A 15083-nucleotide genomic window follows, 5' to 3' on the forward strand; every position below is an offset into this window, starting at 1 on the left:
TGGGGGAATGAGTGTGTGGGGGTATGAGTGTGGGGGGGTATGAGTGTGGGGGGGCATGAGTGTGTGTGGGGGTATGCGTGTGTGGGAGTATGGGAGTGTGTGGGGGTATGAGTGTGTAGGGGGGATATGTGTGTCTGGGGGTATGAGTGTGTGTGGGGGTATGGATGTGGGGGGTATGAGTATGTGGGAGTATGGGAGTGTGTGGGGGTATGAGTGTGTAGGGGGATATGTGTGTCTGGGGGTATGAGTGTGTGTGGGGGGTATGAGTGTGTGTGGGGGGGGTATGAGTGTGGGGGGGTATGAGTGTGGGGGGGGTATGAGTGTGTGTGGGGGTATGAGTGTGTGGAGTATGGGAGTGTGTGGGGGTATGAGTGTGTAGGGGGGATATGTGTGTCTGGGGGTATGAGTGTGTGTGGGGGGTATGGGTGTGGGGGGTATGAGTGTGTGGGAGGATGGGAGTGTGTGGGGGTGCGAGTGTGTAGGGGGGCTTTGAGTGTGTGTGGGGATATGAGTGTATGTGGGTATGAGTATGTATGGGGGGGCATGAGTGTGTGTGGGGGGTTTGGGTATGTGTGGGGGTTATGAGTGTGTGGCGGCGGATGGGTGTATGGTGGGTAGATTGTGTGCGGGGTATGTGTGTGTGGGGTGTGTATGTGTGTGTGGGGCGGTTATGAGTGAGTGTGGGGGTATGAGTGAGTGTGGGGGTTATGGGTGATGTGGGGGGTATGAGTGTGTGTGGGAGGTATGAGTGTGTGTGGGGAGTATGAGTGTGTGTGGGGGGTATGAGTGTGTGTGGGGGGTATGAGTGTGTGTGGGGGGTATGAGTGTGTGTGGGGGTATGAGTGTGTGTGGGGGGTATGAGTGTGTGTGGGGGGTATGAGTGTGTGTGGGGGGGTATGAGTGAGTGTGTGGGGTATGAGTTTCTGATGAGTGTGTGGGTGTATGAGCGTGTGGGGCGGTTATGAGTGAGTGTGGGGGGTATGTGTGTGTGTGGGGTTTATGGGTGGCGTGGGGTATATGAGTGTGTGGGGGATATGAGTATATGTGGGGGGTATGAGTGTGTGAGTGGGATAGGAATGTGTGGGGTATGAGTGGGTGTGGGGGATATGAGTGTGTGTGGGGCGTATGAGTGTGTATGGGGGCATGAGTCTGTGTGGGGGGTATGAGTGTGGGGGGTATGAGTCTGTGGGGGTATGGGTCTGTGTGGGGGTATGGGTCTGTGTGGGATAGATATGAAATGAAAATTGCTTATTGTCACGAGTAGGCTTCAAGAAGTTACTGTGAAAAGCCCCTAATTGCCACATTCCGGCGCCTGTCCGGGGAGACTGGTACGGGAATCGAACTGTGCTGCTGGCCTGCTTGGTCTGCTTTAAAAGTCAGCGATTTAGCCAAGTGAGCTAAACCAGCCCCTTGAGTGTGTGTGGGGGATATAAGTGTGTGGGGGGTATGAGTGTGTGTGGTGAGCATGAGCGTGTGTGGGCGGCATCAGCGTGTGTGGGGGGCATGAGTGTGTGTGGGGGGAATGAGTGTGTGTGGGGTATGGGTGTGCATGGGATTATGAGTGTTTGTGGGGGGTACGAGTGTGTGTGGGAGGTATGAGTGAGTGGCGGAGTATGAGTGTGTGTGGGGTGTATGGGTGTGTGGTGAGTATGGGTGTGTCTGTGGGGTATGGGTGTGTGGGGGGATGAGTGTGTGTGGGGATATGAGTGTGTGTGGGGGTTTAGGTGTGTGTGGTGGTATGAGTGTGTGTGGGGTATGAGTGTGTGTGGGGGTGTGAATGTGTGTGTGATATGAGTGTGTGTGGTGGGCAATTGATGTATAGGGGTATGGCTGTGTGTGGGGGATGAGAGTGTGTGTGATATGAGTATGGGGTGTATGAGTGTGTGTTGGGGCATGAGTGTGTGTGGGGGGCATGAGTGTGTGTGGGGGGTATGAGTGTGTGTGGGGGGTATGAGTGTGTGTCGGGGGTATGAGTGTGTGTCGGGGGTATGAGTGTGTGTGGGGGGCATGAGTGTGTGTGGGGGGTATGAGTGTGTGTCGGGGTTATGAGTGTGTGTGGGGGGTATGAGTGTGTTTCGGGGTTATGAGTGTGTGTGGGGGGTATGAGTGTGTGTGGGGGGTATGACTGTGTGTGGGGATTGAGTGTGTGTGGGGATTGAGTGTGTGTGGGGGATATGAGTGTGTGTGTGATATCGGTGTGTGTGGTGTATGAGTGTGTGTTGGGGCATGAGTGTGTGTGGGTGGTATGAGCGTGTGTGTGGGGTTTGAGTATGTGTGGGGGTTATGAGTGTGTGTGGGGGCGGATGGGTGTATGGTGGGGATGAGTGTGTGCGGGGTATGTGTGTGTGGGCTGTGTATGAGTGTGTGGGGCGGTTATGAGTGGGTGTGGGGGATATGAGTATGTGTGGGGCGTATGAGTGTGTGGGGTATGGGTGTGTGTGGGGATATGAGTGTGTGGGGCGGAAATGAGTGTGGGGGGGGTATGAATGTGTGTGGTGGGCATGAGCGTGTGTGGGGGGCATCAGCATGTGTGGGGGGCATGAGTGTGTGTGGAGTATGGGTGTGCGTGGGGTTATGAGTGTTTGTGGGGGGTACAAGTGTGTGTGGGAGATTCAAGTGTGTGGGGGAGTATGAGTGTGTGTGGGGTGTATGGGTGTGTCTAGGGTATGGGTGTGTGGGGGGATGTGATTGTGTGTGGGGGTATGTGTGGGGTGTATGCGTGTGTATGGGTGGTATGGGTGTTTGTGAGGGTATGAGTTTGTGTGTGGGTATGGGTATGGGGGATATGGGTGTGTGGGGGGAAATATGAGTGTGTTGGGGGGATGCGTGTGCGGGGGTTATGGGTGTATGGGGGTGTGAGTCTGTGGGGAGGTGTGGGTGTGTGGGGCGGTATGGGTGTGTCATGCTATGGGTGTACAGGGGATATGGGTGTCTGTTGGGGGGGGAATGAACATATGGGGGTATGGGTGTGCGGAGTGAAATATGAGTGTGTTGGGGGTATGCGTGTGCGGGGGGTATGGGTATATGGTGGGTGTGAGTATGTGGGGAGGTATGGGTGTGTGGGGCGGTATGGGTGTGTCATGCTATGGGTGTACAGGGGATATGGGTGTCTGTTGGGGGGGGGAAATGAACATGTTGGGGGTATGGGTGTGCGGGGTGAAATATGTGTCTGTTGGGGGTATGCGTGTGCGGGGGGGTATGGGTGTATGGGGGTGTGAGTCTGTGGGGAAGTATGGGTGTGTGGGGCGGTATGGGTGTGTCAGGGGAATGGGTGTATGGGGATATGGGTGTCTGTTGGGGGGGAAATGAACATGTTGGGGGTATGGGTGTGCGGGGGTATGGGTATATGGGGGTGTGACTGTGTGGGGAGGTATAGGTGTGGGGGGTATGGGTGTGTCAGGGGTATGGGAGTGTATGGGGTTATGGGGATATGAGTATGTGTGTGATATGAGTGTGTGGTGTATATGAGTGTGTGTGGGGTGTATGAGTATGTGTGGGGTGTACGAATGTGTGTGGGGGGTATGAGTGTTGTGGGGGTTATGAGTGTGTGTGGGGGGTATGAGTGAGTGTGTGTGATATGAGTGTGTGGGGTGTATGAGTGTGTGTTGGTGCATGAGTATGTGCGAGGGGCATGAGTGTGTGTGTGTGTGATATGGGTGTGTGGGGTGTATGAGTGCGTGTTGGTGCAAGAGTGTGTGTGTGGGGGGTATAGGTGTGTGTGGGGGTTTGAGTGTGTGTGGGGGATGAGAGTGTGTGTGATATGAGTGTGGGGTGTATGAGTGTGTGTTGGGGCATGAGTGTGTGTGGGGGTATGAGTGTGTGTGGGGGTATGAGTGTGTGTTGGGGCATGAGTGTGTGTGGGGGTATGAGTGTGTGTGGGGTATGAGTGTGTGTGGGGTGGGCAATGGATGTATGGGGGTATGAGAGTGTGTGGGGGTAGGAATGTGTGTGGGGGGTATGAGTGTGTGGGAGATATTAGTGGGTGTGAGGTGTATGAGTGTGTGTTGGGGCATGAGTGTGTGTTGGGGCATGAGTGTGTGTGGGGGTATGAGTGTGTGTGGGGTATGAGTGTGTGTGGGGTGGGCAATGGATGTATGGGGGTATGAGAGTGTGTGGGGGTATGAGTGTGTGTGGGGGGTATGAGTGTGTGGGAGATATTAGTGTGTGTGGGGGGTGTGAGTGTGTGTTGGGGCATGAGTGTGTGTGGGTGGTATGAGTGTGTGTAGGGGGTATGAGTGTGTGTGGGGGGGTATGAGTGTGTGTGGGGGATATGATTGTGTGTGTGATATGATTGTGTGTGTGTGTGAGTGAGGGGGGTTTGAGTGAGTGTGGGTAATATGAGTGTGTGGGGTGTATGAGTGTGTGTGGGGGTATGAGTGTATGTTGGGGCATGAGTGTGTGTGGGTGGTATGAGTGTGTGTGGGGGGTTTGAGTATGTGTGGGGCCTATGAGTGTGTGGGGGGTATGCGTGTGTGGGGGGTATGAGTGTGTGTGTGGGGGGTATGAGTGTGTGTGTGGGGGGTATGCGTGTGTGTGGGGTATGCGGGGGGTATGAGTGTGGGGGTGGCTGCGAGCGTGTGGGGGATATGAGTGTCTGTGAGGGGTATGAGTGTCTGTAGGGGGTATGAGTGTCTGTGAGGGGTATGAGTGTGTGTGGGGGGTATGAGTGTCTGTGAGGGGTATGAGTGTCTGTAGGGGGTATGAGTGTCTGTGAGGGGTATGAGTGTGTGTGGGGGGTATGCGTCTGTGTGGGGCTATGAGTTTGTGTGTAGGGTGTGTGGTGGGTATGAGTGTGGGGGGATATGAGTGTCTGTAGGGGTTATGAGTGTGTGCGGGGGGTATGAGTGTGTGTGGTGGGCAATGGGTCTATGGGGGTATTTGTATATGTGGGGTGTGTGAGTGTGTGTGGTGGGTATGAGTGTGGGGGGTGGCTATGAGCGTGTGGGGGATATGAGTGTCTGTAAGGGTTATGAGTGTGTGCGGGGGGTATGAGTGTGTGTGGTGGGTGGCTATGAGCGTGTGGGGGATATGAGTGTCTGTAGGGGTTATGAGTGTGTGCGGGGGGTATGTGTGTGTGTGGTAGGCAATGGGTCTATGGGGGTATTTGTATATGTGGGGTGTGTGAGTGTGCGTGGGGGATATGGGTGTGTGGGGGGGATATGGGTGTGTGTGGGGGATATGGGTGTGTGTGGAAATGAGTGCGTGTGGACGTATGAGTGTTTGTCGGGGGTTTTGTGTGTGTGCCGGGGGAATGGGTGTGTGGGGGGTATGAGTGCGTGTGGGGTATGAGTGTGTGGGGGTATGGGTGTGAGGGTATGTATGTGTGTGTGGGGAATTATATCTGTGGGGGGGTTTGTGTGTGGGGGGTATGGGTGTGTGGGGGGTCTGGGTGTGTGGGGGTATGGGTGTGGGGGGGATATGGGTGTGAGGGTATGTGTGTGTGTGGTGGGGTATGTGTGTGTGCGTGATGTATGTGTGTGTGGTGGGGTAAGTGTGTGTGGTGGGATATGTGTGTGTGGTGGGGTAAGTGTGTGTGGTGGGATATGTGTGTGTGGTGGGGTATGTGTGTGTGGGGCGTATGTATGTGGTGGGTATGGGTGTGTTTGGAGGGTATGAGTGTGTAGGGCGGGTCTGAGTCTGTGTGGCGGATATAGGTCAGTGGGGGGACATGGGTAAGCGTGGGGGTATGAGTGCATGTGGCGGGTATGGGTGTGTGGGGAGGGTCTGAGTGTGTGTGGCGGGTATGAGTGTGTCTGGGGGGTATTAGTGTGTGGGGGATATGAGTGTCTGGGGGGTATTAGTGTGTGGGGGATATGAGTGTGTGGGGGATATGAGTGTGTGGGGGATATACGTATGTGGGGGATATGAGTATGTGGGGGATATGAGTGTGTGGGGGATATGAGTGTGTGGGGGATATGAGTGTGTGGGGGATATGAGTGTGTGGGGATATGAGTGTCTGTGGGGAGTGTGGGCGTGTGTGAGCTGTATGATTGTGAGTGGGCATTATGTGTGTGTGTGGAGGTTATGAGTGTGTGTGGTGAGTATGTGTGTGTGGGAGGATATGAGTGTGTGGGGATATTGCTGTGTGTGGGGGATATGAGTGTGTGAGGGTATGCGTATGTGTGGGGGATATGGGTGTGTATGGGGGGTCTGGGTGTGTGTGGAGGTATGGGTGTGTTGCGGGGGTATGGGTGTACATGGGGTTAAGATTGTGTGTGGCGGAGATGGGTGTTTGGGAGGAGTCTATGTCTGTGTGGGGGGTATGAGCATGTGTGGGGATTATGAGTGCGTGTGGAAGGTATGAGTGTTTGGGGAGTATATGAATGAAATGAAAAATGAAAATGAAAATCGCTTATTGTCACGAGTAGGGTTCAAATGAAGTTACTTTGAAAAGCCCCTAGTCGCCACATTCCGGCGCCTGTTCGGGAAGGCTGGTACGGGAATTGAACCCGCTCTGCTGGCATTGTTCTGCATTACAGAGGGGTGGGTGGTGAGTGGGGTGCGTGGAGGGAGGGTGTGGGGGAGGGGTGAGTGGTACAGGGTATGGGGGTGTGGGCGAGGGGGTGAGTGGGGTGTGTGGAGGGTGGTCTAGGTGAGGGTGTGTGTGGAGGGGGGTCTGGGTGAGGGGGTGTGTGGAGGGAGGTCTGGGTGAGGGTGTGTGTGGAGGGGGGTCTGAGTGAGGGTGTGTGTGGAGGGGGGTCTGGGTGAGGGGGTGTGTGGAGGGGGATCTGGGTGAGGGAGTGTGTGGAGGGTGGTCTGGGTGAGGGTGTGTGTGGAGGGGGGTCTGGGTGAGGGGGTGTGTGGAGGGAGGTCTGGGTGAGGGTGTGTGTGGAGGGGATCTGAGTGAGGGGGTGTGTGGAGGGGGATCTGGGTGAGGATGTGTGTGGAGGGGGATCTGGGTGAGGGGGTGTGTGGAGGGGTGTCTGGGTGAGGGTGTGTGTGGAGGGGGGTCTGGGTGAGGGTGTGTGTGGAGGGGGGTCTGGGTGAGGGTGTGTGTGGAGGGGCGTCTGGGTGAGGGTGTGTGTGGAGGGGGATCTGGGTGAGGGTGTGTGGGGAGGGGGGTCTGGGTGAGGGGGTGTGTGGAGGGGGATCTGGGTGAGGGAGTGTGTGGAGGGTGGTCTGGGTGAAGGCGTGTGTGGAGGGTGGTCTGGGTGAGGGCGTGTGTGGAGGGGGGTCTGGGTGAGGGTGTGTGTGGAGGGGGGGTCTGGGTGAGGGTGTGTGTGGAGGGGTATCTGGGTGAGGGTGTGTGTGGAGGGGGGTCTGGGTGAGGGGGTGTGTGGAGGGTGGTCTGGGTGAGGGGGTGTGTGGAGGGGGATCTGGGTGAGGGGGTGTGTGGAGGGGGGTCTGGGTGAGGGTGTGTGTGGAGGGGGGTCTGGGTGAGGGAGTGTGTGGAGGGGGGGTCTGGGTGAGGGTGTGTGTGGAGGGGGGTCTGGGTGAGGGTGTGTGTGGAGGGGGGTCTGGGTGAGGGGGTGTGTGGAGGGGGGTCTGGGTGAGGGGGTGTGTGGAGGGGGGTCTGGGTGAGGGTGTGTGTGGAGGGGGGTCTGGGTGAGGGTGTTGGAGGGGGGTTTGGGTGAGGGTGTGTGTGGAGGGGGGGGTCTGGGTGAGGGGGTGTGTGGAGGGGGATCTGGGTGAGGGGGTGTGTGGAGGGGGGTGTGGGTGAGGGGGTGTGTGGAGGGGGGGGTCTGTGTGAGGGGGTGTGTGGAGGGGGGTCTGGGTGAGGGGGTGTGTGGAGGGGGATCTGGGTGAGGGTGTGTGTGGAGGGGTGTCTGGTGAGGGGGTGTGTGGAGGGTGGTCTGGGTGAGGGGGGGTGTGGAGGGGATCTGGGTGAGGGGGTGTGTGGAGGGGGGGTCTGGGTGAGGGTGTGTGTGGAGGGGGGTCTGGTGAGGGTGTGTGTGGAAGGGGGGGTCTGTGTTGAGGGTGTGTGTGGAGGGGGGTTCTGGGTGAGGGTGTGTGTGGAGGGGGTCTGGGTGAGGGGGTGTGTGGAGGGGGGGAGGGGTGAGGGGGTGTGTGGAGGGGGATCTGGGTGAGGGTGTGTGTGGAGGGGTGTCTGGGTGAGGGGGTGTGTGGAGGGGGATCTGGGTGAGGGTGTGTGTGGAGGGGGGTCTGGGTGAGAGGTGTGGAAGGGGGGTTCTGGGTGAGGGGGTGTTGTGGAGGGGAATCTGGGTGAGGAATGTGTGTGGAGGGGGATCTTGGGTGAGGGTCGTGTGTGGAGGTGGGTCAGGGTGAGGGTGTGTGTGGAGGGTGGTCTGGGTGAGGGTTGTGTGTGGAGGGGGGTCTGGGTGCGGGGAGGTGTGTGGAGGGGGGTCTGGGTGAGGGGGTGTGTGGAGGGGGATCTGGGTGAGGGGGTGTGTGGAGGGGGGTCTGGGTGAGGGTGTGTGTGGAGGGGGGGTCTGGGTGAGGGTGTGTGTGGAGGGGGGGTCTGGGTGAGGGGGTGTGTGGAGGGGGGGGAGGGGTGAGGGTGTGTGTGGAGGGGGGGGGGGGTCTGGGTGAGGGTGTGTGTGGAGGGGGGGTCTGGGTGAGGGGGTGTGTGGAGGGGGGGTCTGGGTGAGGGGGTGTGTGGAGGGGGGGGAGGGGTGAGGGTGTGTGTGGAGGGGGGGGGGGGGTCTGGGTGAGGGTGTGTGTGGAGGTGCGGGGGGGGGGGGGGAGGGGTGTGGAGGGGGGAGGGGCGGGGTGTCTGGGTGACTTGCTGTCAGCTAGCTGCGAGTTGGAGTGCTATTCCCTGGATGGAGAGGCGCTGAGTGCCGCTGAGCTGATGTGAGGTGTGTCCATGTCAGTTGCCTGAGCGGGAGTTGGTTTGGCGGTGGGAGCTTCCCCAGCCTGGCCACTGACAGCTTGGGAAGTACATGCGCACTATCTGCTGTGCTGGATGCGATGGGTTTCTGGCGGATCAGGTAGCGCTGGACACGGATAAAACCCTCCCTCAGAGAGTGGCTCACCCTGGACGCGGCTCCTGTGGAACTCCCTGAGGCATCACACAGACAGGGGAGGAGGAGAGAGATCTATCCAGTGGCAAGTCCAGCCAGCAGACCCTGGAACCGGGACCATGGAAGTCACTTAGTGGGACTGAATCATCTGAGAGGCAGCTACACTGTGAAGCGGCTACATTTCCCTGAAGATTTCCTTCTGCTTCCATTTCCTCTTTGTCAAACCCCTGGGGGATCTTTAACGGAGCGGTTTGACTCATTAGGATGAACAGGTACAACCACTTCCCAAGTTTGGATGCTGGATTTACAGCGGGCTCTCTCCCCGGAAAGCGACCCCTGCCCGTGACATGCTCCCAGACCCTTGGGGAATGAGGAATATTTGGTCCATCCCGCCGCCGCCACCACTCCTCGCCTGAAGAGGTGGTGGGGAGGAGGACAGTCCGACAAGCAGGTGAGCAAAATAAATAAACAAATAAATTGCCCTCTAATTTGATAATTAAAAAAAGACAACAAACAGTAACTTTAAGAAGCTTGAAGTGAAAACTGAGGAGGGTTCACTGGATGCCGAGCAGTGATCCAACAATATACTTCAAACCTTTCAAATCCTGCGCACTTTCAATAAAAAAAAACAGTATTTCAAATCCAGCATGAAATATAACAAAAACATTGAGTTAAGTTTTTCTGTTTAAATAACTCTTCAAATCGAGAGAAATAAAAGTTAGTTAGCCAACAGAGGGCTGAATTAAATCTGAAATAATATTACCTACCGTCAACTACTTGGCGAGGAGAAGGGCATGTGGTGATATTCGCTGGAGGCGGTTTCCACAATCCCGCTATCTGATTCAGGGCTTCTTTTAAATTTTCATGTACGACCGCGTGAGATTTATGTATCCAGTCTGAATTGCTGTAGTGGAGGGTTTATTATCTCGCTCTGTTTTTATTAAGCATCTTCATTAAATATGAAGTGGTAACAGCATCGCTAATTCAAACCGTTCTGTGAAAGCAAAACAGCGCAGAAGTTTAAACTGACAAATAACTTTTTTTTAAGTGATTCGGGTTTATTCTAGAATGTGGCAGTAGAATCACAATGTCTTTTGTACCACAAAGTGTCCTCGTTAACTCAAGATCAATAATCTTAGTCAATAAATCTATTGGGCAAATTGGGCAAAAAAAATCATCTCTGTTACTAGAATTCAAACATTTCTTTTCGCAAATCCATCAGAGATGTTTAGCTTAATGAGGAAAGCATGCGCCTCAATGTATCTATGTGTATATATATATATATATATCTGTCTCTATATCTGTATCGATATCAATCTGGCTGACTAGATCTGTCTCCCTGTCTAGTTAAGCACAATTGGGAAGATGCTATTTGAATTTAATAAGAAGACATTCTGTAACAAACCTCGTGAAACTGAATTTAAAATATTTTCCATTTTGCCCGTCAAATGTGAGCGTGTGTGTTTATAACTGCAGAATGCTTGTATTGGTTCCTGTCTCATGTTGAGATATTGCCGTTCACTGCCCGCTTACATTAGCAAATGTCGGAACAATCCCATGCAAAAAAAGGGTTTGCATTTGTTGAAAAGGAGGCACTGTTATGTTACTTTTAAAGAGTGCTGCTTTTCGGTCAGTCGTGTGTGCTGCAACCCAGCTAATTAGTTCTGCTACATGTGACTTCATCACCGCCTACTCCCCTCCCCCCTACAGGGAGTCTGTTGACACTCCGCTCCAGTGGTGCCTGTCCTTTTACCTCAGCACTGATCACATATGGCTCAACATAGCTCACACGTGTATATAGAAGGCACGGCTTGTGGGGGGTGGGTGGGGGGCGGGAGTAGGTAAAGGATTTTGGTTGGGAAGAGGTGAAAATGTGAAGGGGTGGAAGATGAAAAGTGGGAGGAAGAGGTGTGCAAGGCAGACAGGCAGGGTAAAGTTCAGGGAGAGCTCGAAGGATTCAGAGAGGGTCAGCGTTGGCAGGAATATGAGCAGCAGGGAGAAACATTTCAACAGGGTGAGAATTCTTTTAAAAAGTTCACAGGACGAGAGGTAACTAAAAGAAGCAAGTGTTTGGGAAAAATGTCTTGCCAATCCAATAAAAGACAGAAAGGATGGGGAAACAGTCACATTGGATGGAAGGAGATTGAAGCTCACGGTCATACTTCACAGAGGCAGTTCCAGAAAAGGAATAATCTCTGTAAATTAAACAAGCCAAGCACAGATAAAACAAAGAGGAAAAGAGGCAAAAAGGGTAGATGAACAGGAAAGGGCATAGAAGGGTTCATACCAAATGAGCTGTAAAATCATAGAATCTGGTATGCAATATTAATTAAAATCAAATAAAACATCTAATTGAAATACAGAAGAAATGCTATAATGGGAAATTTATAGGCAATCCGGAGAATACGGAAATGAGATGACACTGAGACAGAAGTGTTAACTGATTAAATTAAGAATCATTAAGAACCCCTAATCTTATTTTGTCAACACTATCCCTATTTATAGCTTTAAGCATTTTTAATAGAATTACATAACTGAACTGCATTCTGAAAAAATAAGTTATTCCCTCATCTCGTTTTCCCTAAACAGAGAGACAAATCTCTCTTACTGATGTCTCACTGATGACTTGTGCAGCCAAGGATTCTTGCTTAAAAATAACCTTTAAAACAGTCTCCAAACCCAGCTCTTCTGAATTCTACCGACTATGTTATTCAGCCGATGATAGGTGACGTACCTGGCTGTCCTGGTATGTTATATGCTGTTAGCAACTTTCAGGAAGAACCTAATCCCGGGTGGGAATGTCTGAATGGATAAAATGATAAACGTCTGTAATTTTTAAGCAAAGATTGTGACTCTATTTCAAATCAATTGATGTAATATCACCTGTCAATCAGCTACGGTGCTTTAATAAGCCACTGGGAGAACTGCTTTTGAATCCCAGTTCTTTGACTGACATTCGGAATGAATTCAGGAAAGCCTTAGAGGCAAATTTCCCAGAGTCAGCTAAATCAAATTGAGGGATGTGAGGGAGGCACGATGGTTGGCTGGCTAACCTGCCTCCTAATGAGCTGATTAACAAATGTAGTTGGACAATGTCTGCTCATAAATACACAGGTTAGAGTGTCCAGACATCTGATCCAGCAGCACAGAAGTGATAGAGAGCACTAAGCTACTAAGAGGAAAGAAATAAACCGGGAAGAGTTCCAATATAATGTTTTTTAGCCATTGGAATGGCTTTGCAGTTGTGATATGTACTTGGCTCGATACACATTTCTGTGGGAATACTAAAACAGTCTGAGTACAGAAAAAAACAGTGGCTATCCAGTTAACACCTACATGTTCAAACCTATCCCCCCTTACACAGTCACTCGAAAAATCATAGCAACATGTATTTATATAGCTCCTCGATCATGGTAAAACATCCCACGTAGCTTCACAAGAGTGTTACCAAACAGAATTTGATACCAAGCCGGACCAGGAAATAGGACAAATAACCAAATACTTGGTTAAAGGGGTTCAAGGAACATCTTAAAGGAAGTGAGATGGGCAGATTTTAAGGCGAGGTCGAGTAAACTGGGCCTATACTCTTCAGAATTTAGAAGAATGAGTTGTAATTGTATTGATTCTGAAGGTACTTGACAGGCTAGAAACTGAAAGATTATTTCCCGTGGCTGGAGAATCTAGAACACGGTGGCAGACCCTCAGCATGTCCATCATTTAGGACCAAGATGAGGAGAAAGTTCTTACCTCAGAGGTTTGCGAATGTTTGGAATTGTCTAACTCAGAGGGTTGTGGAGTACCTCAAGACTAGAATAGATTTTTCATCTCTCAGGGATCCAAGAGATATGAGGAGTAAATAGTAAAAGTGAATTCAAGCAGAGTATCACCACGATCGTACTAAATGGCGGAGCAGACTTGAATGGCCATGGTCTACACCTCCTTCTATTTCTCATGTTCTAATGGATTGGATTTGTTTATTGTCACATGTACCGAGGTACAGTGAAAAGTATTTTTCTGCAAGCAGCTCAACAGATCATTCAGTACATGGGAAGAAAAGGGAATTAAACAAAATTCAAGAAAATACATAATAGGGCAACACAAGATGAGGGAATTTCAGAGCTTAGGGCTCAGAAAGCTGAAAGCATGACTGTTGATAATGGTGTGAATAATATCAGAGACGCATAAGAAGTTAGAATTGGAGTAGTGCAGAAGGTTTGGAGGTTTATGGGGCCGGAGGAATTTACATAGATAGGGAGAGGTGATGCGGTAGAGGGATTTCAAAACATACTGCCTCACAGGTCCTATTCTCTGCAGTTATAGTGTCTGTTCCTCTGTTAAACAGGGCTGTGGTGAGGAGCAGGATATAAACCAATCAACGGGTAGGTAGAATCAACAGTGGAAATGTACCTTGTCTTTAAACATAGAACATACAGAACATTCGGCCCATCGTGTCTGCACCGACCCACTTAAGCCCTCACTTCCACCCTATCTTCACAACCCAATAACCCCTCCTAACCTTTTTTAGTCACTAATGGCAATTTATTAATCCACCTAACATGCACGTCTTTGGACTGCGGGAGGAAACCGGAGCACCCGGAGGAAACCCACGCAGACATGGGGAGAACGTGCAGACTCCGCACAGACAGTGACCCAGCGGGGAATCAAACCTGGGACCCTGGCACTGTGAGACCACAGTGCTAATTACTTGTGCTACCGTGCTGCCCACACGTGCTGGTCTTCTACCAGCTTCCTTCACTGCTCACGTAGATCCATTCAAAACCTTGATAACTTAAATATGCCATACAAAATGATCAGAGGGTTAGATAGGGTGGACAGCGAGAGCCTTATCCCGCGGATGGAGGTGGCTAGCACGAGGGGACATAGCCTTAAATTGAGGGGTGATAGATAAAGGACAGAGGTCAGAGGTGGGTTTTTTACGCAAAGAGTGGTGAGGCCGTGGAATGCCCTACCTGCAACAGTAGTGAACTCGCCAACATTGAGGGCATTTAAAAATTTATTGGATAAGCATATGGATGATAAGGGCATAGTGTAGGTTAGATGGCCTTTAGATTTTTTCCATGTCGGTGCAACATCGAGGGCCGAAGGGCCTGTACTGCGCTGTATCGTTCTATGTTCTATGTTCTAACTTAATTGATTAATCCAAATACATAATAAGACACAGAAAATAACTGAGAGGGGAGAATCATTTTATTTTTAAAACACTGGTTTGCCCTGAAGGGTGGCCTGGACACAGAATAAGACCGGACCAAAAACAAAACCAGGGCCAGGCAAATTCCAATGTTACTCACAAAATATGCCATGGTCTTAAGGTCCATGGAAGGCTTTCATAACTCCTGCCACCAGACCCCACCAAAAGCTGAACCACTTCTATTCCAGTCATTCCATTTGATAAATCCTTCTGCATTTGGATGATCAATAAATTACAATACAGCAGGGTCCTTCAGCAGAGGGGCAACAATGAAAATAAACAGTGGTTTGGATTTAATGCTGCCCATTGTAATGGGAAACATAGTGGCCAGGCCCACTTAATGATGAGAGAGGCCATATCTTGGTCTCCCCATGGTAGCGAACCCTCCTTCGATTTAAATCGTAGGGCAGTAGGGGCTAATGTGGGATTCCAATGAATCAATTTACACCTATTTATCCTGAAGCCAATGAATTTCAGTGGTGGCTATTGTCTTAAATAGGAATCACATGCCTTTACCGCGCATCCTGAAGCCAGACATCAAACTCTGCGTTTGCTGGTGGGGGTGGGTCACTTGTGGTGAGACACTTTGTGCCTAATTGAGGTTCTTGATATTGGGGAGGGGTGGGGGGGGGGGGGGGGGGGGTGGGGGGGGGGGGGGTGGGGGGGGATAAAGTGGGGGGGGGGGGAATAAAGTGGGGGGGGGGGGAACGCTATAAGCTGTGGTCTTCTGCATGCACCAAGGAAATGCCCAACTTTCCAGCAATTCTGCAAAGCACGTGGCAGAAAAGGCCGTTGGCAATAGTAGTGCACTAGAGCAAAAGCTGATGCAGCTGCAAAGAGCTGTGGTCTGACCTAAACACATCATATACTACAGGTACCTTCAAGCATAGGAATGACCATCTGGTATCCCATCAGAAACACAGACATGATGTGAATGATAAACCAGAAAA

The 15083-nt window shown here is 52.0% G+C and overlaps 2 long non-coding RNA genes across 3 annotated transcripts in view; one reads left to right on the plus strand and one right to left on the minus strand.

The window, feature by feature from the left end:
• Nucleotides 1–15083, minus strand: part of LOC119978105 — a 148268-nt gene that overhangs the window by 127764 nt on the left and 5421 nt on the right. For both annotated transcript variants that reach the window (XR_005463385.1, XR_005463386.1), the window contains exon 2: nucleotides 9692–9918. This is a non-coding gene — a long non-coding RNA (uncharacterized LOC119978105). The remainder of the gene's footprint in view (nucleotides 1–9691; nucleotides 9919–15083) is intronic.
• Nucleotides 8706–15083, plus strand: part of LOC119978103 — an 81460-nt gene continuing 75082 nt past the window's right edge. The window contains exon 1 of the long non-coding RNA XR_005463380.1: nucleotides 8706–9375. This is a non-coding gene — a long non-coding RNA (uncharacterized LOC119978103). The remainder of the gene's footprint in view (nucleotides 9376–15083) is intronic.

The sequence above is a fragment of the Scyliorhinus canicula genome, chromosome 15 (genome assembly GCF_902713615.1).
Source record: "Scyliorhinus canicula chromosome 15, sScyCan1.1, whole genome shotgun sequence".
Taxonomy (NCBI): domain Eukaryota; kingdom Metazoa; phylum Chordata; class Chondrichthyes; order Carcharhiniformes; family Scyliorhinidae; genus Scyliorhinus; species Scyliorhinus canicula.